The sequence below is a fragment of the Rhinolophus sinicus genome, chromosome 15, assembly GCF_057876585.1.
Source record: "Rhinolophus sinicus isolate RSI-liver-muscle chromosome 15, RSI-T2T, whole genome shotgun sequence".
Classification (NCBI taxonomy): Eukaryota; Metazoa; Chordata; class Mammalia; order Chiroptera; family Rhinolophidae; genus Rhinolophus; species Rhinolophus sinicus.
In genome coordinates, this window is record NC_142515.1 from 65,651,790 (window position 1) to 65,666,671 (window position 14,882).

The 14,882-nt window shown below is 40.9% G+C and overlaps 1 pseudogene; it reads right to left on the reverse strand.

The window, feature by feature from the left end:
• Window positions 1–3,313: 3,313 nt before the first annotated feature.
• LOC109437371 (heat shock protein HSP 90-beta pseudogene) lies at window positions 3,314–12,540 on the reverse strand (annotated as a pseudogene).
• Window positions 12,541–14,882: the final 2,342 nt, after the last annotated feature.

Below are 14,882 nucleotides of genomic sequence, written 5' to 3' on the forward strand. Positions count from 1 at the left end.
ACTAAGCTGTGGTCTATGTCTATGAGTTTTTGATTGTTTGCTTTGTTCATTTGTTGCTTTTAGTTTTATATCCCACATATCAGTGAAGTCGTATAGTGCTTGACTTTTTCTGTGTGACTTATTTCATTTAGCATGATAATCTCAAGAGACATTCATGTCGCAAATGGCAGTATTTCATCTTTTCTTATAGGCGAGTAATATTCCTTTTATACGTGTATACATACCACATCTTCTTTATCCAATCATCTATTAAAGGACACTTCAGTTGTTTCCATGTCTTGGCCACTGTGAATAATGCTGCAATGAACATAGGGCTACATATATCTTTACAGATAAATGTTTTCAGTTTTTTGGGTAGATACCCAGGAAAGGGATTGCTGGGTCATATGGTAATTGTATTCTTAATTTTTTGAGGACCTTCCATACTGTTTTCCATAATGGCTGCACCAGTTTACATTCCCACCAGCAGTGTATGAGGGTTACTTTTTCTATACAACCTCTCCAACACTTGTTATTATTTGTCTTGTTGATAATAGCGGTTCTAACAAGTGTGAGATGGTATCTCACTGTGGTTTTGATTTGCATTTCCCTACTAGCTAGTGAAGTTAAGCATCTTTTCATATATCTGCTGCCATTTGTATGTCTTCTTGGGAGAAGTGTCTGTTCAGGTCCTCTGCCCATTTTTCAATTGAATTGTTTGGGTTTTTTGTTGTTGTTGCTGTTTTTGTTGAGTTGTATGAGTCCTTATATATTTTAGATATTAGCCTCTTATCAGAAGTGTTGTGTGCAAATATCTTCTCCCATTCATCTGGTTGCCTCTTTGTGTCGTTGATGGTTTCTTTTGCTGTGTAGGAGCTTTTCAATTTGGTATAGTCCCATTCATTTATTTTTGTTTTTACTTCCCTTGCCTTTGAGGTCAAATTTATAAAATCCTCTCTAAAGGACCATAAATCATCCCAAGGTCCATACGTTTAGTACCTATGCTTTCTTCTATGCAATTTATTGTATCAGGCCTTATATTTAGGTCTTTGATCTATTTTGGGTTAATTTTGGTACATGGTGACAGATAGCAGTCTAGTTTCATTATTTTGCACATGGCTTTCCAATTTTCCCCGGAACATTTATTGAGGAGGCTTTCTTTTCCACATTAAATGTTTTTGGCTCCTTTGAAGAAAAGTATCTACCCTTATATAGGTGGGTTTATTTCTGGGTGCTCAATTTTATTTCACTGGCCTGTATGACTATTTTTTCTGCCAATACTATGCTGTTTTGATTATTGTCACTTTTTCATATAACTTGAAGTGAGGAAATGCGATACCTCTGGCTTTGTTCTTTTTTTCTCTCAGGATTGGTTTGGCTATTTGGGATCTTTTATGATTCCATGCAAATCTTATGATTTTTTTTGTTCCATTCCTTTTAAAAGATGGCATTGGGATTTTAATGGAGATTTAATTAAATCTGTATATTGCTTCGAGTAATATGGCCATTTTAACTATGTTGATTATTTCAATCCATGAACATGAAACATCTTTCCATTTCTTTGTGTGTCTTCTTCATTTTTTTTAATGTCTTGTAGTTTTCAGTGTATAGATACTTCATATCCTTCATTAAGTTTATTCATAAGTACTTTTTGTTGTTGCAATTGCAAAAGGAATTTTTTTAAAATTTATTTTTCTTAAATTTCAGTGATAGTATATAGGAATGCAATGGATTTTTGTACGTTGATTTTGTATCCTACAACTTTACTGTACTTGTTTTTAGTTTCCAATAGTTTTTTTGGTAAAATGTTTTAGGTTTTCTACATAAAGAATCATGAATCTGTAAAAAGTAACAATTTTACTTAATTCACAGTTTGAAGTCCTTTTATTTCTTTCTCTTGTCTGATTGCTCTGGCTAAGACTTCTAATACTATGTTGAATAACAGCGGTGAGAGGGGGCATCCTTGTTTACTTTTTGATCTTAGAGGAAAAGCTTTCAGTTTTTCAACACTGAGTACGACATTAACTGAGGTTTTGTCATATATAGTCTTTATTATGTTGAGGTGTTTTCCTTTTATAACCATTTCATTAAGTGTTTTAAACATAAATGGATGTTGTATCTTGTCAAATGTCTTTTCTGCATCTACTGATATGATCATGTGGTTTTCATCCTTCATTTTGTTTATATATTGTATCACACTGATTGATTTTAATGTGTCGAACCATTCTTGTGACTCTGGAATGAACCCCACTTGATCTGATGTAGAACATTTTTCATGTATTTGATTTGCTAGTATTTTGTTTAGAATTTTTGTATCTGTATTCATATGAGATATTGGCCTATAGTTTTCTTTTTTTGTGTTAAAATTATTCTTACCAGGCTTTGGTATCAGGGTAATGTTGGCCTCACAAAATGAGTTAGGAAGTATTACCTTTTCTTCAATTCTTTGGAAGAGTGTGAGGAAGACAGGTTATTGATTTATTTTTGAATATTTGGTAGAAATCACTTGTGAAACCATCTGGTCCTGGACAATTGCTTTTGGGGAGAGTTTGGATGATTGTTTCAATTTTATTGCTATTGATCAGTCTATTTAGATTTTCGATTTCTTCTAGATTCAGTCAAGGATGGCTATATATTTCTAAGAACTTGTCCATTTCTTCTGTGTTATTAAATTTAGTCCTTCACAGTATTCTTGTATTATCCTTTGTATTCCTGTGCTATCCATCATAACTTCTCTTTCATTTCTGATTTTGTTTATTTGTGTCTTTTCTCTTTTTTCTTAGTGAGTCTAGCCAGGGGCTTGTCAGTTTTATTAATCTAGTCAAAGAACCATCTCTTTGTTGCATTAATTTTTTCTATTGTGTTTTTTGTTTTCTATTTCATATAATTCTGTTCTGTTTTTTATTATTTCCTTCCTTCAGCTGACTTTGGGTTTCTTTTCTTCTTGCCTTTTTAGTTCTTTATGATTTAATATTAGGTTGTTTATTCGGGATTTTTCTTATTTCTTGAGATAGGCCTCTAATGATATAGATTTTCCTCTTATTACTGCTCTCACAGCATCCCAATTATTTTGATATGCTGTATATTCATTCTCATTTGTTTCTATGTATTTTTTTATTTTGTATACTTTAATTTCAGAACAAAATAAACAAACAAACAAAAACCCCACAACATACAACATCCAAACCCAATGTCAAATGAGGGAGGAGAAGTCTCAAGGCCCTTGTATCCTGCCCTAGGCAGAAAGACAAGAGAAGATAAAACCACTAGACATCAGCAGAGGAAACCAGGTGTGCCAGGGCCACTCAGGGCTGCTGGGGGAATCATGGAGACACTATACACAGGGCACAAGGTCTGCCGGTAGAACTCCTACTCTTTCACATGAGAGGCATCCCATCACCCTCAAGCGGGGTGGTGGAATCTTGTCGAGAACAGCAGCACTGGGTTCTTCCTCTGTCACTTCATCTTCACAGATGCCTAGGCCTAGCTCAACCATGCAGTAGATATGGTTGGAGTGAGTCTGGGGATCTTCAAATGAGAAGCCAGAAGAGAGCAGCACATTCTCAAACAGCAGCATCACAAGGTCTTTAACAGCCTTGTCATTCTTGTCGGACTCCACCTTCTGCCTCAGGGTCTCCATACTGGGGTGGTCGGGGTTGATCTCCAAATGCTTCTTAGCCATCATGTAGCCCATTGTTTAGTTGTCCCGAAGGGCCAGGGCTTTTTTGATCTGCTCAATGTTGGCTGTCCAGCTGTAGGTGCTCATCACAATGCAGCAGGGTGAAGACACAAGTCTATTGGAGATTGTCACCTTTTCAACCTTCTTATCCAAGATTTCTTTCATGAGTTTGCAGAGGTTCTCAAACTTGGTCTGGCTCTCTTCCATTTTCTTCTCCTCTTCATCCTCAGGGAGCTCCAGGCCCTACTTGGTAACTGAAACCAGGCTCTTTCCATCAAACTCCTTGAGCTGCTGCATGCAGTACTCATTGATAGGCTCCGTCATATACACTACCTTGAAACTCCACTTCCGCACTCGCTCCACAAAAACAGAGTTGGCAACCTACTCCTTGTTCTCACCAGTGATATAATAGATGGACTTCTGGGTCTCTTTCATGCGAGAGACGTATTCTGAAAGAGAAGTAATTTCGTCTCCAGACTGGGAGGTGTGATAGCACAGCAGCTCAGAAAGGCGTCCTTGATGAATAGAGTCATCGTGGATTCCAAGTTTAGGTTTTCAGAGAACGTCTCGTAGAATTTCTTATAGTTCTCCTTGTCTTCTGCCAGCTCAGAGAAGAGCTCAAGGCACTTCTTAATAATGTTTTTTTCAAATGACCTTCAAGATTTTACTCTGCTAGAGCATTTCTTGGGAGATGCTCAAGGGCAGGTCCTCAGTGTTGACCACACCACAGATGAAGTTGAGATACTCTGGTATCAACTCATCACAACTGTCCATGAGGAACACACGCCAGACATAGGGTCTGATGTTCTTCTTTTTCTAAAGAGGTAAAAAAGAACCCGATGGGGGATGAATAACAAGTCCCTGAATTCCAGCTGACCTTTTATAGAGAAATGCTTGACTGCAAAGTGGTCTTCCCAGTCATTGGTAAGGCTCTTGTAGAACTCTCCATATTCCTCCTGGGTGATGTCATCAGGGTTTCTGGTCCAAATGGGCTTGGTCTTGTTCAGTTCCTCCCGATCAATGTTTTTCTCCCCAATCTTCTTTGTTTTCTTTTTCTTATCCTTAGCACTACCATCTCCTCATCTGAGCCCACATCTTCAATTTTGGCCTTTTCCTCATAATCATTTTTTTAAAATTAAACGTTTATCATTTATATCCCTCACACTGTGTGAACCCCCATTCCCCCATCCATTATCCCTCTGATATTGCACTGAGCCATTACATTTCCACTGTCTCTATTCCTAATGCTGTACTCCGCTTCTTGTAAATATATATATATATATATATATATACATATACATATATATATGTATATATATACATAATTATAGTTGACATTCATTATTGTTCAGCTTTAGGTGTACAGTGCAGTGATCAGGCATCTACATCATCCCTGAGGTGGTCTCCCAAATGGGAAACATGTCCATCGGATACCCTACAAAATCTTTATAACATTATTGATTACATTCCCCAAATTACTTTTCAAAACCCCATGGCCATCTTGTGGTTACTGACTGTTTTCTTTTTTTTTAATTTATTGGGGTGACAATTGTTAGTAAAATTACATAGATTTCAGGTGTACAATTCTGTATTACATCATCTATAAATTCCATTGTGTGTTCACCACCCCCAGTCAGTTCTTCTTCCATCACCATATATTTGATCCCCCTTACCCTCATCTCCCACCCCCACCCCCATTAACCTCTGGTAACCGTTAACTATTGTCTGTGTCTATGAGTTTCTGTTTCTCATTTATTTGTCTTGTTCTTTTGTTGTTTTTGGTTTATATACCACATATCAGTGAAATCACATGGTTCTCTGCTTTTTCTGTCTGACTTATTTCTCTCAGCATTACACTCTCAAGATCCATCCATGTTGTCGCAAATGTTCCTATCTCATCTTTTCTTACCACCGACTAGTATTCCATTGTGGATATATACCAAAACTTCTTTATCCATTCATCTATTGAAGGACATTTTGGTTGTTTCCATGTCTTGGCCACCGTAAACAAAGCTGCAATGAACATTGGAGCACATGTGTCTTTATGTATAAATGTTTTCAGATTTTTTGGGTAGATACCCAGAGGAGGGATTGCTGGGTCATATGGTAATTTTATTCGTAATTTTTTGAGGAACCTCCACACTGCCTTCCATAACGGCTGCACCAGTCTACATTCCCACCAACAGTGTATGAGGGTTCCTTTTTCTCCACAGCCTCTCCAACACTTGTTCCTATTTGTCTTGTTGATGATAGCCATTCTGACTGGGGTGAGGTGATATCTCATTGTGGTTTTTATTTGCATTTCTCTGATGATTAGTGATGTTGAGCATTTTTTCATATGTCTATTTGCCATTTGTATGTCCTCTTTGGAGAAATGCCTCTTCAGGTCCTCTGCCCATTTTTCAATTGGGTTGTTTGTTTTTTTGTTGTTGAGTTGCATGAGTTCCTTGTATATTCTGGATACTAGCCCCTTATCGGAGGCACTGTTTGCAAAAATCTTCTCCCATTCAGTTGGTGGCCTCTTTATTTTGTTGATGGTTTCTTTTACTGTGCAGAAGCTTTTAAGTTTCATATAGTCCCATTCATTTATTTTAACTTTTACTTCCATTGCCTTTGGAGTCAAATTCATAAAATGCTCTTTGAACCCAACGTCCACAAGTTTAGTACCTATGTTTTCTTCTATGCAGTTTATTGTGTCAGGTCTTATGCTTAAGTCTTTGATTCATTTTGAATTAATTTTGGTACATGGCGACAGATAACAGTCGAGATTCATTATTTTGCACGTGGCTATCCAATTCCCCCAGCACCATTTATTGAAGAGGCTGTCTTTCCTCCATTGTATGTTTTTAGTTTCTGTGTCAAAAATTATCTGTCCATATTTATGTGGTTTTATTTCTGCGTTCTCAATTCTATTCCATTGGTCTATGTGTCTGTTTTTCTGCCAATACCATGCAGTTTTGATTATTGTAGCCCTGTAGTACAAGCTAAAGCCAGGGAGTGTGATACCTCCATTATTGTTCTTTTTCCTTAAGATTGCTTTGGCTATTCGGGGTCTTTTGTGGTTCCAAACAAATCTGATGATTTTTTGTTCTATTTCTTTAAAATATGCCATTGGGATTTTGATGGGGATTGCATTGAATCTGTATATTGCTTTGGGTAATATGGCCATTTTAACTATGTTGATTCTTCCAATCCATGAGCACGGAATGTCTTTCCATTTCTTTGTGTCTTCCTCAATTGCTTTCAAAAATGTCTTATAGTTTTCAGCATATAGGTCTTTCACATCCTTGGTTAAGTTTATTCCTAGGTATTTTATTCTTTTTGCTGCAATTGCAAAAGGAATTGTTTTTTGTATTTCTTTTTCTGAGATTTCATTGTTAGTATATAGGAAGGCAATGGACTTTTGTGCGTTGATTTTGTAGCCGGCAACTTTACTGTATTCGTTGATTGTTTCTAATAGCTTTCTGGTGGCATCTTTAGGGTTTTCTATATATAGCATCATGTCATCTGCAAAGAGTGATAATTTAACTTCTTCATTCCCAATTTGGATGCCTTTTATTTCTTTCTCTTGCCTGATTGCTCTGGCGAGGACTTCCAACACTATGTTGAAAAGCAGAGGTGATAGAGGACAGCCCTGTCATGTTCCTGAACGTAGAGCAAAGGGCTTCAGTTTTTCTCCATTAATTATGAGATTAGCACAGGGCTTGTCATATATGGCCTTTATTATGTTAAGGTATTTTCCTTCTATACCTATTTTATTAAGTGTTTTAATCATAAATGGATGTTGTATCTTGTCAAATGCTTTTTCTGCATCAATTGATATAATCATATGATTTTTGTCCTTTATTTTGTTTATGTGATGTATCACATTGATGGATTTCCAGATGTTGAACCATCCTTGTGCCCTGCAGATGAACTCCACTTGGTCGTGATGAATAATCTTTTTAATGTATTGTTGCATTCGATTTGCTAGAATTTTGTTTAGGATTTTTGCATCTGTATTCATCAGAGATATTGGTCTGTAGTTTTCTTTTTTTTGTGTTGTCCTTACCAGGTGTTGGTATCAGGGTAATGTTGGCCTCATAAAATGAGTCAGGGAGTACTGTCTCTTCTTCAATTTTTTGGAGGAGTTTGAGCAGGATCGGTATTACATCCTCTCTGAAGGTTTGGTAGAATTCACTAGTGAAGCCATCTGGTCCCCGACTTTTGGTTTTGGGAAGGTTTTGGATGACTGATTCAATTTCGTTACTGGTGATCGGTCTGTTTAGATTTTCCAGTTCTTCATGATTCAGCCTTGGAAGGCTATATGTTTTAAGAACTTGTCCATTTCTTCTAGGTTATTGAATTTGGTGGCATATAGTCCTTCATAGTATTCTTGGATGAGCCTTTGTATTTCTGTGGTATCCGTGATAACTTCCCGTTTTTCGTTTCTGATTTTGTTAATCAGTGTCTTCTCTCTTTTTATCTTAGTAAGTCTAGCCAAGGGTTTGTCAATTTTGTTAATCTTTTCAAAGAACCAGCTCTTTGTCACATTAATTTTTTCTATTGTCTTTTTGTTCTCTATTTCATTTAGTTCTGCTCTAATTTTTGTTATTTCATCTCTTCTGCTGACCTTGGGTTTTACTTGTTCTTCTTTTTCTAGTTCTTTAAGGTGTAACATGAGGTTATTTATCTGGGATCTTTCTTGTTTCTTGAGATAGGCCTGTAATGAGATAAATTTCCCTCTTAAACTGCTTTTGCTGCATTCCAAAAATTTTGGTAGGATGTATTTTCATTGTCATTTGTTTCTGTGTATCTTTTGATCTCTCCTTTAACTTCTTCTTTGACCCAGTCATTCTTTAAAAGTATGTTGTTTAATCTTCATGTGTTTGTGTATTTTCCCGCTTTCTTTTTGCCGTTGATATCCAATTTCAAAGCCTTGTGGTCAGAGAATATGCTTGGTATGATTTCAATCTTCTTAAATTTGCTGAGACTGATTTTATGTCCCAATATATGGTCTATCCTTGAGAATGCTCCGTGTACACTAGAAAAGAATGTATAGTCTGATGTTTTAGGATGAAGTGCTCTATAAATGTCAATTATGTCCATTTCATCTAATGTGTCATTTAGGGCTGCTATTTTGTTATTTATTTTCTGTTTGGATGATCTATCCATAGCTGTCAATGATGTATTTAAGTCCCCTAGTATAACTGTGTTTTGGTCAATTTTTCCCTTTAGTTCTGTTAGTAGTTGCTTGGTATATTTCGGTGCTCCCTGATTGGGGGCATAAACATTGATGACTGTTATGTCTTCTTGTTATAGTCCCCTTTACCATTATGAAATGTCCATCTTTGTCTCTTGTTATCTTTTTTACCTTGAAGTCTGTTTCATCTGATATCATTATGGCTACACCTGATTTTCTCTGGGTACCATTTGCTTGGAGTGTCAATTTCCACCCTTTCACTTTGAGTCTATGCTTGTCCTTGTAGCTGAGATGTGTCTCTTGGAGACAGCATATGGTTGGGTTTAGTTTTCTGATCCAATCTGCTACTCTGTGCCTTTTTATTGGTGAGTTCAGTCCATTTCCATTTAGGGTGATTATTGATATGTGAGGATTTCCTGTCATTCTATCTTTAGTTTTCTGGTAAGGCTGTGTCTCCATTGTTTCTTTGCCTTTTTGTTGTTGTCTATTATTTTTGTGTGGTAGTATTCTATGATATTTCCCTCTGTTTCTTCTTTTATTACAGTATATATTTCAGTTCTGGATTTTTTTTGAGTGATTACCCTTAAGTTTATGTAAAAGAAAGTTTGATATTTAGAGTATTCCATTTTCTTCAGCACGCTTACTTTCTCCATTCCCGTATTCCAGTTCAGGCCTTTACTCTCCCCCTTTTTGAGTTGTGGTTGCCACAAATTGTCCCTGTTGATGGTGGTCGAATAGCCTCCTTTAGTATTTCTTGTAGTGCAGGTCGTGTATTAGAAAATTCCCTCAGCTTCTGTATGTCTGGAAAGGTCTTTATTCCTCCTTCATATTTAAAGGATATCTTTGCTGGATATATTATTCTTGGCTCATGATTTCTCTGTTTCAATAGTTGGAATATTTGGTTCCACTCCCTCCTGGCTTGTACAGCTGCTGCTGAAAAATCTGATGATAATCTAATGGGCTTTCCTTTGTAAGTTACCGTCTTCTTTTCCCTGGCTTCCTTGAGGATTCTTTGTTTGTTGTTGATTTTAGACAGCTTCAATACAATGTAGCTTGGAGAAGGCCTGCTGGGATTGAGGTAATTAGGTGTTCAATTTGCTTCTTGAATTCGAGGGTCCAGTTCTGTCCATAAGTTTTGGAAGTTCTCATCGACGATTTGTTTGAATATATTCACTGTTCCCTTCTCTCTTTCTTCTCCTTTTGGTATGCCCATTATTCTTATATTGCTCTTTCTGATGGAGCCAGAAAGTTCTTGTAGAGTTCTTTCATTTCTTTTAAGTCTCAAGTCTCTTTCTTCTTCTGTCTCTGTAATTTCCAAGTTTCTGTCTTCGATGTCACTGATTCTTTCCTCCATCTGGTCAACTCTACTACCTAAGCTGGTTATTTCATTCTTAATTTCTTCTATTGAGTTCTTAATCTGCTAAAATTCTATTTGGCTCTTTTTAAAATTTTCAATCTCTTTCGTAAAATGTTCATGCTGTTCTTTGATTGTGTTTCTGAGTTCATTTAACTGCCTATCTGTGTTTTCTTGCATCTCATTGAATTTTTTCAGAACTGCAATCTTGAATTCTCTGTCATTTAAGTCACATATTTCTGTAGCTTTAAGTGCCTTTTCTGGAGATTTTTCACTTTCTTTCTGAGCTATCTTGTTGCCTTGGTTATTCATGGCAATTACTCATTTACTATTTCTCTTCCTAGACATCTACAGGAGTGGCTTCTGCAACAGGTTGATAGGAAGCGGTCTTTCTTTTGTTTTCCAGTACTTGTTGGTAGAATGTCTTATTATTTCTCCAACTGCAATTTGTTTCTCTTCTCCCACATGGTAGTGCTGTTTTCTCTGCACTATTCCTGCTTCTCATACAATGGGGGGATTCCCTGGGAGACGGGCTTCTCCTCTGTTAATAGTTCGTCTAGGTCACAGGGCGCAGTGTCCTGGTGGGCATGCGGAGAGCTTTTGATGTTCCAAAGCTCTTCCAGCTCCAGATTCAGAGCCGGTATGTTTCAGCAGTTCTGTTTACTCCTGCAGGGATCTGCCCAGATAGGTGGGGCCAGGGGCGGGGTGAGTTGTGAGAGGTGGCCCAGAGCAATGGCGGCGACCACCACCACAGCTAGTCCTGCTTCCACAGCTCCCTCCCCTTTGCCGGAACTAGTTGGGATGTGAATCTGTGTCTCCGGTCCACAGTTTTCAGAACAGCAAATATTCTATGTTTTGATCTGACACTGGTACTGTCCTGCTTCTAGCACTGGGCACGTCGGGGCTGGGCGAGCTCTGGGAGGGTAGAGAGTGGGCGGCTAGTCTCAATGCCTTAGGCTTCTGTTCTCTGTGGCAGTGAGGGCTTAACCACCATTTTCAGCCTTCTTCCCTCAGTGTTTTCTCCGAGGTCTCCGCAATGAGCGTTGGGTTCAGCCGTGTTATATGCTGCCCCCTCAGCCCTGTGGGCCATAAGCGGAGCCCTAGCAGTCTGAATTCTCCCCTCTCCCGCAGCGTGGTAGTTCGGGGAAGCAGTGAACTCGGAGCACTGAGCTAGGTCTGTGTCCTGTGCCTGTGTCGCTCCGTCTCTGCACTTCTCCCTTCCCTCCTCCCCTGCTCGCATGAATCTCCCACCTGTAGTTGATTTCGGTAGTGGGCCTTTTCGTCTTGCCTGTCTGCTGTGCATGGAGTTTTTTTGTGGAGTTTTTGTTGTTCAATTCGTTGTAAATTCCAGGGGAGCTTTACAGAGGCTCACCTCATGCCGCCATTTTTCCTCGCCTCCCCAAATTTTTTTTTTCACCGATTGTTTTCTAATACCCTCTCCTTCCCCCTTACCGCCAACCCCCCGCCCATCTAGCAACCCTCAGTTTTTTCTCTATGTCTCCAAAACTGTTTCTGATTAGTTCATTCACTTATTCTTTTCTTTAGATTCCACATATAAGTGAGATCATATGATATTTGTCTTTCTCTGTCTGACTTATTTCACTTAACATAGTGTCCTCATAATCATTATCTTCCCCTTCCTTCTCACCTTTCTCTTCCTCTGCTTGATCATCAGTGATTTCTTTCTCTTGTTCCTTCTCCAAATAAAGGGTGATGGGAAAACCTATGAACTATGAGTGCTTCTTCACCACTTCTTTGACCTGCCTCTCCTCTAAGTACTCTGTCTGGTCTTTCTTAAGATGGAGCATCGCTTTGGTACTCCGGCCAATGGGCTCACCACAGTCAGCACGTACAGTGAAGGAACCCCCAGCAGAAGACTGCCAGGAATACTGCTCATCATCATCATGCTTTGTGATCACACCACTTTCTCTGCCACCAGGTGGGCAGAATAAAAGCCAACACCAAATTGTCCAATCGTGGAGATGACTGCACCAGCCTGAAGAGCTTCCATAAATTCTTTAGTACCAGACTTGGCAATGGTTCCCAGATTATTTATGAGATCTGCTTTGGTCATGCCAATGTCAGTGTTCACCAGAGTCAGAATATGTTCCTGGGGGTTGGGGATGATGTCAATTTTCAGCTCTTTACCACTGTCCAACTTAGAACCATCAGTCAGGCTCCCACAGCATATCTTGTCCAAGGCATCAGAAGCATTACTGATCAATTCCCGAAGGAAAATTTCTTTGTTGGAATAGAAGGTATTGATGATGAGAGACATGAGTTGGGCAATTTCTGCCTGGAAGGTGAAAGTCTCCATTCCTCTCCATGGTGCACTTCCTCAGGCATCTTAAAGGTGAAGAGATGCAAGTAGTAGAGAGCAAGATGGGCAGAGACTGTGATGGGCTCACACAACCCAAGAAGCATGAGTAGGGGTAACTCAAGAGAGAATTTCTATGTATCTTTTGATGTATCCTTTTATATCTTCTTTGACCCAGTTGTTCTTCAGTAGCATGTTGTTTACTCTATCTTCTCTCTCCATATGTATATACATATATATACATATATATACATATATATATATATATATATACATACATATATATATATATACATATATATATATATATACAGAGCCCCAGAGAGTAGTTCACAGGCTCTCGGCCTCACATGGAAGGGTGCTGGCTCAGGTGGTGGATGGCCATCGGCTGTGGCTGATTGGCCGTCGGCTGTGGCTGGTTAGCCGATTGGCCGCCGGTATAACTGCTGTGGCTAGGAAGGATTGCCGAGGATTGCCGAGGAGCCGAGCAGAGCCGAGCAGAGCCGAAGAGAGCGGAAGGGAGGAGAGGAAGAGAGTCAAGGAGAGTGGAGGAGAGTCGTCGGTCGGTCGGTTGGCGGAAAGGCGGACGGCAGGTTGCGTGTCCGGTGGGCCCAGCCTCCAGTGAGACCATAGTGGTATGACTTCCCTACCTATGGCTCCGTGGGTGTTCCTTTTCAGCCTCACCATATCCTGCGTTCTTATGTGGGGAGCGGGACCAGAGACCCCGCAGGCCGCCCCGCACGACAAATGGCGCAGCGAGCAGGGTCTCCCGCACGACAAATGGCGCAGCGAGCAGGGTACGGTGCCGGCCAAAACCTACCGAAGCATGGTGGAGCGGGTTGTGCGTGTGAGAGCCCAGCTTCGGAACGCCCATGAGTAGCGACACTGGGAACGGGAGGCGCGGTCTGCCTGGGAGACTCAAGCCTCCAGCTGGCACATCACCCTCTTGGCCATGGACGGCATTGCCTTCATTTTGGTGATCTGCTGCAGCCTTAAGCTCCGAGAGTTGTGGACATCTGCTGCGGAGGACTCCACCCACTCAGACACCTGGCACGGTGAGCAAGATTCCGACCAGGTAGGAATGGCGTCTGACTCTGGGCAGGAGGACGTGTGGTCCCCACACAGTATATGGTGTTCGGTGGCCACTGTTCTCAGGAGTTGGACCCCCAAGGAGAGGTGGGAGGACATGGACGGCTCTCCGGCCAGTGTGGAGAGGGCCCTGCAGGCTCTGGCTGAGCGGTTGCCGGAGGAGGAGAAGGCTACAGCCGGCCACGTGGGCTAGATGTTCCTCAAGGCCTTGAGTCTCAACACGGAAAATGGGCTTAATGAAATGGCCCGGGTGCCGAACCAGGTGTCCCAGTTGGAAGTGCTGGAAGCCCGGGTCCGCCTGTTAGAACAGGGGCCCCAAGGTGGAGACTCTGAATCAGAGGCGGAGGAAGCCAGTGGAGACAATGTAGCTCCCAACCCCCAAACCCGGCCAATCTTGAAGCAAAGGGTAAAATGTGAGCAACCTTTGGGCCCTGGGGGCGTTGCTGCCGGCAACCCAGCTGTGACTGAGTTCACTACCTACACCCCATACACTCCCACTGAGTTGCAGGAGCTGGGGAGGTGGTACTGACAGCTCCCTGGAGAGCCAGTCTCGGCTTGGCTATTATGTTTATGGGATGAGGGAGCAGACAGCATTCTCTGCTCCCCAGGCGAGATGGAAAAGCTAGCCTTCGTGACAGTGCATCCGTCCCTGCGACAAAGGTTACAAAACTGCCATAGGTTGGCCAACAACCAGGGCAACCATTCTCTAATGGCGTGGCTCACTGCTGCGGTACGCACCGTATGGGAACAGGCTGGCGAGCTGCCAGACACTGTGAGTCAATGGCAGTCATGACTCAAGTCATGACAGAACTTACTCAAATAATCCGTGAAATGGGTATGAGACATGCTATTTTTAACCTCAACATGCGGGGCCCAGATGACGAGCTTTTTACTGCCAGGATGAGAGATCTGGTTTTGGATACTGCACCTGCGAGTGCTTTTGGATCCTTGGTTGCTATTCTTACACCGCATGTAGGGCGACGGATCCATGAAGTTACAACTGCCATGGCCACCCTAGGGGATGTTGAAAGCCGGAGGCGAAGGAAGTTAAGACAGGAGGTCCGCACAGTTGAGACCTGGAAGCCCAAACCAAAGGTAAAGGGGCGAGGTCGCGGGCCTCAGAGAGTAACACGCGCACAGATGTGGCGTGATCTCGTGGCAGCAGGGGTCGATAGGAAGAAAATAGACCGAAAACCCAATGCACTCCTGCTTGAACTTTGGAAACAGTTGCATCCGGAACAACAATTCCAGAGAAGCATAAAGGAAGAGTCTGGGAAAGCGC